We start from the raw sequence: 14,747 nt of genomic DNA, 5'->3' as shown, positions 1-14,747 counted from the left end.
GCCTTAGTGGCAGCACCTCCTGCGGTCTTCTGTGGACGCGCTTTTGGGCGCCAGTTGGATTTCTGGTCCTTGGCTGAGTTAGCGGACGAGGCCGAGGGCTTACAGGACGACCAGTTGGAGGAACGAAAGGAGCGAAACCTCGACTGATTCCTACCCTGGGCAGGTTTCCTGGTTTTGGTTTGTGGCATGGAAGTACTCTTCCAGCCAGTAGCTTCCTTAATAATTTCATCCAGCTGTTCTCGGAACAGCCGGGACCCAGCAAAAGGGAGCCCAGCAAGGTACTTCTTAGAAGAAGCATCTGCCTTCCACTCTCGAAGCCACAGGATCCTGCGGATAACGAGGGAATTAGCCGAAGCTACCGCAGTCCGGTGAGAAGCCTCCAGCATGGCAGACATGGCATAAGATGAAAAAGCTGAAGCTTGGGAAGTTAAGGCAACCATTTCGGGCATAGAGTCCCTGGTGAGGGAATGCATCTCCTCTAGAGAAGCAGAGATGGCTTTGAGAGCCCACACTGCTGCAAAAGTCGGGGAAAACGCGGCCCCCGCCGCTTCATACACGGATTTGGCCAGAAGGTCAATCTGACGGTCAGTGGAATCCTTAAGGGAGGTGCCATCAGCCACCGACACAACGGTCCGGGCTGAGAGCCTAGACACCGGAGGGTCTACCTTTGGGGACTGAGCCCATTCCTTGACCACCTCAGGTGGGAAGGGAAAACGGTCATCAGAACCACGCTTTGGGAAGCGTTTGTCAGGACAGGCCCTGGGCTTGGTCACAGCGGCCTGAAAACTGGAGTGGTTAAAGAACACACTCTTTGCCCTCTTAGGCGAGGTAAACTGGTGCTTTTCTGCCAGAGAAGGTTGCTCCTCTGATACTGGAGGGTTGAGATCCAGTACAGAATTAATGGAAGCAATCAAGACACTAAGATCTGAGTCACCCTCGGACAGATCAATGGGGTACATGGAGTTAGCCTCCGAGCCCCCTGTAAAGGCATCCTCCTCATCCTGCGAGTCAGCTTTTGAATCAGAGCCGCGGGAGGAGGGGGGAGAGGGAACCCTGCGTCTCTTCTTAGGAGGATGGGGTCTGGGCCCTGATGATGAATCCTCTGTGAGCTCCGAACCTAAGGGACCCATAGCAGTAGGGGCACCCTGTGAAGGGGGCTGATGCATATTCATCAAAGTCCTGGACAGAAGTCCCATGGACTCAGCAAAAGACTGGGAGATAGACCTAGAAAAGGATTCTACCCAAGCCGGGGGTTCAGCCACAGGAGCAGGAGCAGCCTGAGAGACCACTGGGGGTGAGACTCCAGGCTGTGGCACCGCCAAGTTAGAGCAGACATCACAATGAGGATAGGTCCTCGGTTCAGGCAGCAGGAGCTTACATGCAGTGCATACAGAATAAAGCTTTGGAGCCTTGCTCCTCGTGTGAGACATGCTGCTGGAGTGGGGGCTCTGCAAGAGAATGAACCCCAGAGAGTATATACAGAGGTCCACAACCAGGGATAGTTGTGGCTTACCAGACCGCTGGAGCGGTGTTGTGTGCCCTCCAGATCCCGAAGCCCGGACCCCAAGCACAGCACTTCAGCAGGGATGCAGAGTGCAGACCAGCGCCGATGAACTCTGTCTGAGAAGATGGCCGCCGGAGCGAAGAGAGGGGGCGGGACTTGGCTGTGAGAGCGGGATCTGGAGGGCCATATAGACCTACAGGGGAGGAGACACACACAGCAGTGGGGAGTGTCCCTCCCCTGTGCAGAACGGCCGCCGGGAGGAGCCGAGCCTGTCCCTCTGCATGAATGACATGCGAGGGCAGAGAACAGAAACTAGGCCTCCGGCAAAGCCGGGGCCTAAATTTGAGCGGCGAGGCCGACGCGCAGGCACCATCGGCGCGGTTCTCGGGCGACAGCTAGAGAACCCGCCGGAAATGCCAATAAATACAGTAAGCACACTCTTCCCCAAACAATAAAGCACAGGGACCCCCAAAATATAAACATCTCAGGTACTTAGCTGCTGAGACGCAGGGCCAGGTCCCTGGGGATGAGTGCTCCGGTCCAGCAGGGTCCTGAAGGGCTGCGGATGGAGACCGGTCTCCTGCCAGGCAGGGAAACCGTGCTGGCTCCCACTTCAAGCCAGAGCCCATGAGGGATGGTGAAGGAGCACGGCATGTAAGGCTCCAGCCTTGGAAATCAACCTTACAACACCGCCGACACAGTGGGGTGAGAAGGGACATGCCGGGGGTCCAGACGTGGACCCGCACTTCTTCAATCTCATTCCAAAAGGAAAAAATCATATGAGAATGCATGTGTGGATGTATGCCTCCTGAACACAAAGCGATAAACTGGCTGGGTCTGCTCACCAGGGGGTGTATAAGCTCAGAGGGAGGAGCTACACTTTTAAGTGTAGTACTTTGTGTGTCCTCCGGAGGCAGAAGCTAAACACCCGATGGTCTGGGTCTCCCAAAGGAACGATAAAGAAATGTTGGTACCTGAATGTAAATAATTATTTGTGATACTGCCTGTGTTTCATCAGTACTGTGTTTCCCATATCATCAGCAGTCTGATGGCTGATAACAACAACTCCTAGGATCTCCATACCATTGTTCAGGTCATACAGGGATTTGCAGGTTCATGTCATACAAATGTATTATAGAGCTGACCTGGAACTGAGATTGATAACTGTACTAAGCTTGGTGATGTTTCCTGTACTGACGATGTTTCTGGTGATGCATTCCTGTACTGACAATAGTTTTGTTGATGTATTCCCATACGGACAATGATTCTGGTGAGGTATTCCTGCACTGTAAATGGTTTTGGTGATGTATTCCTGTATTAACAATGGTTCTGGTGATTTATTCCTGTACTGATGGTGGTTCTGGTGAGGTATTCCTGCACTGTAAATGGTTCTGGTAATGTATTCCTGTATTGACAATGGTTCTGGTGATGTATTCCTGTACTGACAGTGGTTCTGGTGATTTATTCCTGTACTGACAATGGTTCTATTGATCATGACTAAGGACAATTGCGTCTGAAACGCGTCGATCGGAGGAGCTTGTTTTACTCCTTTAATTTTAAAATAAATGTGAAGTTTTATCTACACTTCTGATATTTTTGTGGACGACTTGTGACGGGATCTGCCTTTGTTTAATGGTTCTATTGATGTATTTCTGTACTGACAGTAGTTCTGATCATGTAGCAATCCATAATGTGCTTCATGTTAACACTAAAAAATCCTCAAAACTTAGTATTGACATTATGAAAAGCATTTAGTTAAGTTTCTGCTCCAAAATCTCAGTGCAAGTTGGGTCTGTTCTCATTGAATATTTTTTTAGCAAAAACTCTCCAAACCCTTCTCAAATACTTCACTCTTGGTTCTGCTTATGTATTAACGTACTGTAAGTACCCATTTAATTTTTTTTTTGTGGCCTTTCAGATTGGTTCAGTATGACCATGTGGTCCTTGAACCAAAAAGTGTTGTGCACCCCTGCTATATGCCAAGACCAATAAGGTGGCAGTGTACCTGGAGCGGGGAGGTCCCGGCGTACAGGAGGACCTTTTATTGTAACCTTAGTATCTTTCATAACAGCTACAAAGGCAGTGAGGGAGGAGATGACTCCAGACTGAAGACTGGTTTCCAGGACTCTCTTCTTCACCTCTTCAGAGTCTGAGTCCAATCCATACTCCAATTTGGAGATAAGAGCTTTACCTGCCAGTCTGTGGATGGTGGGACTGACAAAAGAAAGACAGAATAAAGTTAATGACACTGGGAAATTCTCTTTATCCTTTTTTTTTGCATATACACTTCAGGGACAGCAGGTTAAACCACCACTCCAGCGCTTTTTTTATTGCACCACTGGAGTGGCGCTTTACATCCAAGTCTCCTGACCCCTGTATGATGCTCACCTTCTGGAGATCTCACCATTTTCCAGCGGTGCTTGGTTCTGTCTGCAGGGATCCAATTTAAATTGCTTGTTCTCACCCACAAAGCTTTCCCCAGAGCGGCATCCCCTGCATCTCCACCCTCATCTCTGTTGATAATTCTACCCATTCTCTACGCTCCACAAGTGACTTTCGACTAACATCCGCACTAATTCGAACCTCCGTTCTCAGCTCCAAGACTTCTCCCGAGCTACACCAATTCTCTGGAATGCTCTACCCCAAGGAATCAGGAGAAACCACAACTCACACAGTTTTAGGCACTCCCTAAAAATAAGTTTTTTAAGGGAGGCCTATCACATTCCCTAATCAAAGTCCTTTCATATATAGTCCATTCATTATTTCTCTGAACATAATTCTCCATCAAGCTCCACCTCGCCCAAAAATACTACAAATATTGGCTCGTGACTGGCTCATGCAGCCCTTTATCTATCCTCCATTTTCTCAAGACAGCTGGACCTTCATAGTAAAGAAGTACCTGTACTTCTTTGCGTCACCCCCACCTCATTGTAGATTACGAGCTGGGTCATCATTATTTTTGCTATAATTATTGTATTATCTATAACTACGTTACTTATGGCTGTTTGTATATGAACTGAATTATAAAGCACTGTGGAATAGGTTGGCACTATATAAATAAAGATTATTATAATATTATTATTATTATTATTATTAATTGTGACCTGCCAGCAGCTCAAGTGCTTTCTGGAGCGCATTAGAGGTCACAAATCAATACAATTCTATGAGAGCCTTCTTCTGGCTCTCATAGACTTGTATTGAGAGCTTGTGATGTTACTTCTGACGTCCGGCCAGTCAGAAGCTACAGTCACAAGATGGCGCTGGAATACCGGAACAACATTGGTAAGAGGTGAAGATGAGTATATGACTGGGGGTAAGGGGGTTTTAAAGTGCCACTGCAGCGAAAACCCTCCCAAAAAAAAAAAAAAAAAAGCCAGTCGTGCTTTAACAAACAGTATAGCCATCATTATCGTACATGCACAGTATACAAGTTACAGAATAGAAGCCATTCCAAATCAAGACCAATTCTAGAGAATACAAGCCATTAATGGACTCCCTGTTATATCCTGAAGGATTAAATCTGGCTTTTGTCATTTGAAAGCATCATACCTGACTGATATACCCTGTAAGATCGTATCTGGCTGTTATAACCTAATAGTACATATCTGGCTGTTATAACCAGAAGAATCGTAACTGTTTGGTATAGCCTGAAGGATCAGATTTAGCTGTTACAGCCTCAAGGATTGTATCAGGCTATTATGACCTATAGGATCTCATCTGGCTAATATAATCTGAAGGACCATATTCAGCTGTTATAGCCTGAAGGATTGTATCTGGCTAATATATTCTGAAAAAATATATTTAACTGTTAACGCCTGAAGGATTATATCCATCTGTTATAGTCTGAAAGATCATCTTTTGCTGTTACAGCCTGAAAGATGGTATCCTGCTTGTTATAACTTGAAGGTTCATATTTGGTGGTTACAGTCTGAAGGATGGTATATCCAGTTGTTATAACCTGAAGGTTCATATTTGGCAATTACAGTCTGAAGGAGGTATATCCAGCTGTTATAAGATGAAGGTTAATTTTGGCGGTTACAGTCTGAAGGATGATATATCCAGCTGTTATAACCTGAAGTTTCATATTTAGCGGTTACAGTCTGAAGGATTTTATTAGGCTATTATTATTAGGATTAGGATTATTATTATTTTTCGGACTATAAGACGCACCCTGGTTTTAGAGGAGGAAAATAGGAAAATAAAATTTTAAGCAAAAAATGTGGTCATGACACACTGTCATGGGGCGAGGATCTGCTGCTGACACTGTTATGGGGGTAATGTCCCCAAATTCTCTACTAAGGTGCCGCATCCTGGTAATGATCCTCCCTGCCTGGTATATACAGTATATGTCCGTCATCCTGCTATATACCGTAATCCTGCCATATGGCCGCATCCTGCTATATACTGGCATGTGGCCGCATCCTGCTATATAACCCATCATGGCATATGGCCCCATCTGGCTCATAATATGCCCCCATCTGGTTCATAATATGCCCCCATCTGGCTCATAATATGCCCCCATCCGGCTCATAATATGCCCCCATCCTGCTCATAATATGCCCCCATCCGGCTCATAATATGCCCCCATCCGGCTCATAATATGCCCCCATCCGGCTCATAATATGCCCCCATCCGGTTCATAATATGCCCCCATCCTGCTCATAATATGCCCCCATCTGGCTCATAATATGCCCCCATCCGGCTCATAATATGCCCCCATCCGGCTCATAATATGCCCCCATCTGGCTCATAATATGCCCCCATCCGGCTCATAATATGCCCCCATCTGGCTCATAATATGCCCCCATCCGGCTCATAATATGCCCCCATCCGGCTCATAATATGCCCCCATCCGGCTCATAATATGCCCCCATCCGGCTCATAATATGCCTCCATCTGGCTCATAATATGCCCCCATCCGGCTCATAATATGCCCCCATCCTGGTGTATGGCCGCATCCTGTGGCACATAAAAAAAATAAATGTTCATACTCACCTCACTTTACCTCACTCCCTGCAGCATCGCTCGTCCTCCCGTCTGTGTCAGCGGCAGCGCCGCTGATTGGAGCCGTCCCCATTACCCTGCTGGATCGCGATCATCTCCTGTGTCTGTGCCAGTGTCCCGGCGGCTGCGTGTGGACACGTGCGCACAGCGATGACGTCATCGCTGTGCGCACCGCTAGTCTCCACTCAGCCGCCGGCACAAACACAGGAGATGATCGCGATCCAGCAGGGTAATGGGGACGGCTCCAATCAGCGGCGCTGCCGCTGACACAGACGGGAGAACGAGCGATGCTGCAGGAGAACAGTGAGTACTGTACACTGATTCACTGCTCCCCTCGCTGATGATGATGCACGGGGTGCAGTGAATACAGCCGCACATGATCACTCCAGGCCGTAGTTGCCAGGGGTGATCATGCGAGCCGGCTGTTTATCCCCCGCCCATCATCCCGCCCACCTGTCAGCGCCGGCTTCAGCGCTGAGGGATGATGGGCGGGGGATGGGCGTGCATATTAAATGAGCGGGTCCACGTGGTCACGGCAGGCTGCTACAGCCTGCTCGTGCCCCCGATGACCCGCTCCACCGCAGCACCCACATTCCCCGCAGCCACATTCAGACCATAAGACGCACCCCCCACTTTCCCCCAACATTTGGGGGAAAAAAAGTGCGTCTTATGGTCCGAAAAATACGATATATCTGGCTGTCAAAACCTGAAGAATCGCATTTGGCGGGCTGTTATTACCTGACATGATATTCAGCTGTTTTAACCTGAGTTTTACCCATTTTTTCTAATTTTGTAGATTTCCTAACTACAAAAATTACCTGTTTACATTCTTGAGATTCAATGGGAAGCTATAGGTGTTACTTAGGATTTCCCCTCTGAGCTTGTACTGCAGGGTGACGCGACCCTCCGCAGACTCTTCCAACTATATAATAGAAAGCAAAAATTTATGAAATGTCTTCATGCATGAAAAAAAAAATGATTCAACCCCAAAGTTACACAAAGATACAGTTGATTCCAAAAATATAATCTTTTTCACCCTCAAATTTATTCTTAAAATTAAGGAAACCTCAAGTTGACATCCAGGGACTGTGCCTGAATCCCTTTATCACTGGTATCTCAGTGAGACAGGCAGTTGGTAGCCCCCGATAGCAGTGATGATTCCAGGAATAGCTTGACTCAGAATTAAGGAAATGTCCGTCCTGGACAGACGGGATCAGGCACATTAATGAGAGCGGAGCAGCTTCAGTCTGGGTCTCAGCTTAATTACACCAATAGACGTCAGAAGAAACATCCTGAGACAAGTCCACTTTAAGTTGGGTTCATTGCTATTAATGTAACGCACCATATTTCCTTTCAGTTGGGAATAAATAATCGACATCTGACCCTGGAAGATGGAGGTGGGGACCCTGGAGAGGACGGAGGCTTCCAGTCCAGTAGGTAGGGTCCATGTAAGGGAGACGTCTGTCACACTGGGCTGCAGGGCGCGTCTCATCGCCCGGAGAACCTGACAGGATTAAAATAAGACGAGAATGTTCACGTAGGGTCACAATACATTATACACAGAGGAACTATAAAGCTGCAGGACAAAGTCACATAGAGCCGCAGATATTACAGATGAAGATGCACTATAATACCGGAGCGACAGTACACTACACGTAGAGCTCCACCAACATATTGTAGGGCAAGCTTGGAGAAGAAGTTGTGCAGCAAACAGGCTTCAAAGAGTCAAACAAAAGTAAAAAAAAAAAGGGTATTGAGTTGGAACAGGAAGAATTTCAGAAATAATGATATAACCTTGGTCTGCATTCTGCCCTTCCCAGTGATAAAGTCACTATAATACAAGAGCGTCAGTACACTACACATAGAGCTCCACCAACATATTGTAGGACAAGCTTGGAGAAGATGTTGTGCAGCAAACAGGCTTCAAAGAGTCAAACGATAGTAAAAAAAAAAGGGTCTTGAGTTGGAACAGGAAGAATTTCAGAAATAATGATATAACCTTGGTCTGCATTCTGTCCTTCCCAATGATAAAGTCATAAGCCCCGCCACCTGCTCGTGCCATGCCTTTAATGAGAGACGTAGAGGCGCCTTCACCGATCCCAAATGTGAAACACCTGAATGTAAAAATAGCACATATTAAAAGTAAACAGGCACAGATAAATAAGTATAGCGGATAATTTTTCAGACAACATAGTCCAAATAACTTGTTTCCCTTCACACAGGTATAATAAAATTCTTACACCACAGATTTATACAACCAACACTAGGGGGGAGCGCACGTCATACAGATTTATATAATCAACACTAGGGGGAGCTCACTGCATATAGATTTATACAGCCACCACTAGGGGGAGCTCACTGCGGAACGATTTATATGGCCACCACTAAGGGGGGGCTCACAGAAGAAAGATTTATCCAGCCACCACTAGGGGGATCTCAATGCAGAAAGAATTATATAGCAACCACTAGGGGTGAATTAATTGCAGATAGATTTATATAACCACCACTAGAGGGAGCTCACGGCATACAGATTTATACAGCCAGCACTAGAGGGAGCTCACGGCATACAGATTTATACAGCCAGCACTAGAGGGAGCTCAGTGCATACAGATTTATACAGCCACCAATAGGGGGAGCTCACTACATACAAATTTATACAGCCACCACTAGAGGAAGCTCACGGCATACAGATTTATACAGCCAGCACTAGAGGGAGCTCACTGCATACAGATGTATACATCCTCCACTAGAGGGAGCTCACTGCATACAGATTTATAAAGAAAGCACTAGATAGAGCTCACTGCATACAGATTTATACAGCCACCAATAGGGGGAGCTCACTGCATACAGATTTATACAACCACAACTAAGTGAACCTCCCTGCAGAAAAATGCTTTATACAGCCACCATTAGAGTGAGCATACTGAATACAGACTTATACCACTAAAGAGAGCACATTGCATACAGATTTATACCACTAAAGAGAGCACACTGCATACAGATTTATACCACTAAAGAGAGCACACTGCATACAGATTTATATAGCCACCACTAGAGGGAGCAAACTGCATACAGATTTATACAGCCACCACTAGAGGGAGCTCACTGCATACAGATCTATGCAGCCACCAATAGGGGGAGCTCACTGCATACAGATTTATACATCTACCACTAGAGGGAGCTCACTGCATACAGATCTATACAGCCACCAATAGGGGGAGCTCACTGCATACAGATTTATACAACCACAACTAGGGGAACCTCCCTGCAGAAAAATGCTTTATACAGCCACCACTAGAGTGAGCATACTGCATACAGATTTATACCACTAAAGAGAGCACACTGCATACAGATTTATATAGCCACCACTAGGGGGAGCTCACTGCATACAGATTTATATAGCCACCACTAGGGGGAGTTCACTGCATATAGATTTATATAGCCCCACCATGGGGAGCTCATTGCATACAAATTTATATAGCCACCACTAGGGAGAGCTCAATGTATACAGATATATACAGCCACCACTAGAGGGAGCTCACTGCAGAACAATTTATATAGCAACCACTAGGGGAGCTCAATGCATACAAGTTTATACAGCCACCACTAGAGGGAGCTCAAGGCAGAAAGATTTATATGGCAACCACTAGGGATAGCTTACTGCATACAGATTTATACATCTCCATATAACACATCTGTTAGTAACATCTCCTAAGCTTCCCCTAGTGTAGGCTGAACAAGGTCTCAGCATGAGGATCAGGCGATCATATACTGATCACCGTACAGGCACATGTGGCACATCAGTACTTGCCACATGATGCCTTGTGATAACTCTGCTTTGTGGACCCCTGTGGGTATAAGATGGGCATTAATGGACTCTATGTCAATGTCGTGGACATTTGGCCTCAAGCCTGATGTCTATGAATCACTGAAGACACTACAAGAATGAATTACCGATGATTGTGAGAGTTTTTCTCAACTTCCTTTATCACTTCCTTTGTGTTCCCAACTTCTCCATCTGTGAAGATGAACAACTAAAAGGGAAGAGGTACATAAAGTCAGCATTTCACAATCCATAATGGTTTTACCCTGATTTCCCCAAAGCCACAAAAACTAAAACTAAATTAATTTTCACTTTTGATTTTCAAAAACTCAAATAAAAACTAGTTTACTAGAGATATATGATGAACATTAAAATATTGGGCCCTCTAGGCCTTAAAGGGGTTTTGTGAGAATGTGATAAAAATGGCCGCCATCACATATTTCAAGCTGCAGTCCTCCTGCTCGCGCTATTCCCTTCATTAGCTGCGTGGAGCTGACAGGAGCGGCTGTGTCTTCTGCAGCTCCGGTCACCTTCATGCAGCACAGCTGGATGCGACGCTGGACCATCCTGGATTACGCCGGACATGGAGGGCTTTTTCGGGCTTATAAAATTGGTGAACAAGGCAATTTGTTAGTGTTTTTTTTTCTAATAAAGGATTGTTCGGGTGTGTGTGTTTATTTACTGTAATTTAGAGATTAATCATGGAAGGTATCTCGGGGAGACACCTGACATGATTAATCTAGGACTTATTGGCAGCTATGGGCTGCCAAAAACTCCTTATTACCCCGAATGCCAATGCACCAGGGCAAATCGGGAAGAGCCGGGTACAGTCCCAGAACTGTCGCATATAATGTATGCGGCAATTCTGGGCGGCTGCTGACTGATTGTTAGGCTGGGGGGCTCCCCATAACGTGGAGCTCCCCATCCTGAGAATACCAGCCTTCTGCCGTGTGACTTTACCCTGGCTGCTATTAAAATTGGGGGGGACCGCACGCCGTTTTTTTAAATTATTTATTTATTTATTTTACTGCACAGTATAGACACGCCCACCGGCTGCTGTGATTGGGTGCAGTGAGACAGCTGTCACTCAGCGTGGGGGGCGTGTCTGACTGCAACCAATCATAGGTGCCGGTGGGCGGGGAAAGCAGGGAACACGAGATTGATTAATGAGCGGCCGGCATATTCAAAGTAATTGTTGCCGCGTATTTTCTGCACAGCTGTCCCTCGCCGCGCTGGTGATCGGGGAGCGGTAAGTATGAGTCGGGGGAAGAAAAAAAACGAGCGCCAATGTAAGTATGACTGAGAACAGCAGAAAAAAAGGTAAGTATACTGACTTTAATTTAAAAAAAAATAAAAATAAAATCGCTAGTGTAAAAACGCACACGCACGAAACGTGCTGAACACGGACATACTCCGTGTGCGGTCCGTGCAGGCACGGACTCATAGACTTTAGCGGGTCCGTGCCTGCGTGCTGCCGGCCACAAAAACAGACATGTCGTCCGTGCAGAAAAGCACACACACGTACTTACCACACGGACACACGTTCCGTGGTGATTTTACGTACGTGTGCCATCTACCTTTGAATAACATGAGTCTCCGTGTGTACGTGTCTCCGGTACGTGCAAATACGTACCGCACACATACAAAAAAAAACGGATGTGTGTTGCGGGTCTAACAAAGAGCCTGTGGATAGAGGATGAGCCAACCTCTATTCTATAACACACTGCATCATGGTAATGTATTTATGACTAATACAAGTGACTGGAAGGATACTACAGGTCTTCTCTGTAACCATTAGGACACCAGAAATCATTGAACTTACTTGTTTGAGTCGCTCTGGTTTTCCGGGTCGAATATATTTTTTTTAATGGGAAGAAGGATTTCGGTCCCACCAAAGTTAGCGTCCATCTCTTTAACATGCCTGATGGCTTCTTCCATAGTCTCCTGTGTATATTCCACACATCTCACTGGAAGGAACCAGAATTATAATGGTGTCCATGATTGGGGTTCTTTGACAATGTAATATAAATGCCCCCATCACATATTTAAAATGGCAACCATCTTAAGCCCCAGTCACATTTAATGACTTACCAGCGATCCCAAAAACGATGCGACCTGATAAGGATCTGTACCGCCTTGAGAGGGGCCTGGCCGCTTCCTCCGCTTCCTCGGGCCGAGCCACTCGAGGTCCGGGCTCGGGTGGTCGGTGGCACGAGTGCCGTCCGGACAGGGGGCCACGTCGCTCTTGTTAAAGGGGTAAGGCGGTGGGGAGTTGGTGGTTGTGTAACGGTCAAGACGGCACTCACGGTTCGTGGTGACGGGGAGATGCACCACCGCTGCAGCTGAAGTGATGGCGAGCTCGTCCGGGATCGGTGTTGGTAGCCCCTCCGTGGGTAAGGGCGGTGTGTCCCGGGGGCCCGGTGGGAGGGACTGCGAGGGTTTGTTGTTGCTGTCGGGGTGCAGGGCACCGTGCCGCGGTGTAGTGCGTCGTGCCCGGATGGCACTGGTGTACTCACGATTAATTCACACTGAGTCACTGGTAAACCAAAGTTCGGATGTGGTCGGTTCCCGCGGCTGCTGCTGATGTCCCCCTGCGGGGTTGATGGTGGCCCCTTTTCCCGTGCACCTCTAGATGTAGGTCTTTCGGCTCCCCTGCCTGAGCAGTGGTAGCCCGCCTCCTCCGGCGTTGAGCTGCCGGAGGAGCCCTCGGTTGCCCGCAGGCGCTGGCCCGTCGGGTGTTTGGCCCTTGGTGGTGGCGCTCACCCGGTCCTCGGTGGGCTTTTGCCTTCTTTCGGGACTTGGTTGTGGATGAACCCATGAGGTCCAGCCAGCAATCAGTCAATTTGCCCATACTCAGTGGCTTCTAAGCTAGGTCGGGGTCTGAGTACCCTCCTGTTGGTGCTCAGGTACACGTTTGACGCTCCGGTTTGGGACCGGGCCTGGGTTGGAGGTACGGTTCCGACGGTTGCTGTACCGGTACTCCTGCAGATGGCCACCACCGCCTGCCTGCCTGACATTTTCCAAGGGCACTGGCTCCTACCAGAGTCCCTGACAGCTCTGCTCCACTACCACTTCACTGTCAACTCAAAACTTCACTAAAAACTGTTTGTATTTCCTGCCCCAGGACAGTAGTCTCCTCGGTGGGCGTGTCTTTCCGCCTGACTCCGCCCACCTAGTGTGCTCTACTCGCCCTGGGAGAGGCATCAGGTCTTCCTCTCGGGTGACATGTGTGTGACCTCACAGGGGGTGGGGGGGTGTGTGTAATGTGGTAGGTGTTATTACCTGTGACCCCTGGGGTCCAGGGCGTCACAGATCACTGGTAAGTCGCAGGGAGGTCGCTGGTGAGATGTCACACGTCAGACCTTACCAACGACGCAGTAACGATCAGCGACCTGTATAACGATGAGCGACCTGTATAGGAAGTTGTTAGTAGGTGTAAAACACAGCAATGCGTCCTGCCCAGCAGGACATCGGCTTTGAAGAAAATAAACCAGAACAGTGTGTAACGATCAGCGATTTCACAGCAGGGGCCAGGTCGTTGCTTAGTATCACACATAACGAGATCGCTGGTGCGACCCCTATTACGTCACAAAACCTGTGACTCAGCAGCGATCTCGCTAGCGATCTCGTTATGTGAGAAGTACCCCTTAAGGTACCGTCACACTAAGCGACGCACCAGCGATCCCACCAGCGATCTGACCTGGCAGGGATCGCTGGAGCGTCGCTACATGGTCGCTGATGAGCTGTCAAACAGGCAGATCTCACCAGCGACCAGTGACCAGCCCCCAGCCCCACGACGCACTTGGTTACCCGATATTTACCTTGGTTACCAGCGCACACCGCTTAGCGCTGGCTCCCTGCACTCGTAGCCAGAGTACACATCGGGTTAATAAGAAAACCGCTGTGCTTAATTTACCCGATGTGTATTCTGGCTACGAGTGAAGGGAGCAGGGAGCCGGCACTCGCAGCCTGAGAGCGGCGGACGCTAGTAACCAAGGTAAATATCGGGTAACCAAGCAAAGCTCTTCGCTTGGTTACCCGATATTTACCTTGGTTACAGCTTACCGCAGGCTGTCAGAAGCCTGCTCCCTGCACATTCAGTTCAATGCTCTCTCGCTGTCAAACACAGCGATGTGCGCTTCACAGCGGGAGAGCAACAACTAAAAAATGGTCCAGGACATTCAGCAACAACCAGCGACCTCACAGCAGGGGCCAGGTTGTTGCTGGATGTCACACACAGCAACATCACTAGCAACATCGCTGTTATGTCACAAAAGTCGTGCCCTCAGCAGCGATGTTGCTTAGTGAGACGTGGCCTTTAGTCAAGGCTCAGGAGGAGTTGCAGACTGAATAAACAAAGCTCCAGACATGCATATCAAATATCAGAGTAGCATCATCGTGAGCAAACATTCCTCA

At 47.9% G+C, this 14,747-nt stretch overlaps 1 pseudogene; it reads right to left on the bottom strand.

The window, feature by feature from the left end:
• LOC142255294 (von Willebrand factor A domain-containing protein 5A-like) overlaps positions 1–14,747 on the bottom strand; it is a 101,550-nt pseudogene that overhangs the window by 57,316 nt on the left and 29,487 nt on the right.

Source organism: Anomaloglossus baeobatrachus, chromosome 1 (genome assembly GCF_048569485.1).
Source record: "Anomaloglossus baeobatrachus isolate aAnoBae1 chromosome 1, aAnoBae1.hap1, whole genome shotgun sequence".
Taxonomy (NCBI): Eukaryota; Metazoa; Chordata; class Amphibia; order Anura; family Aromobatidae; genus Anomaloglossus; species Anomaloglossus baeobatrachus.
This window is presented reverse-complemented; position numbering and strand designations above follow the sequence as displayed.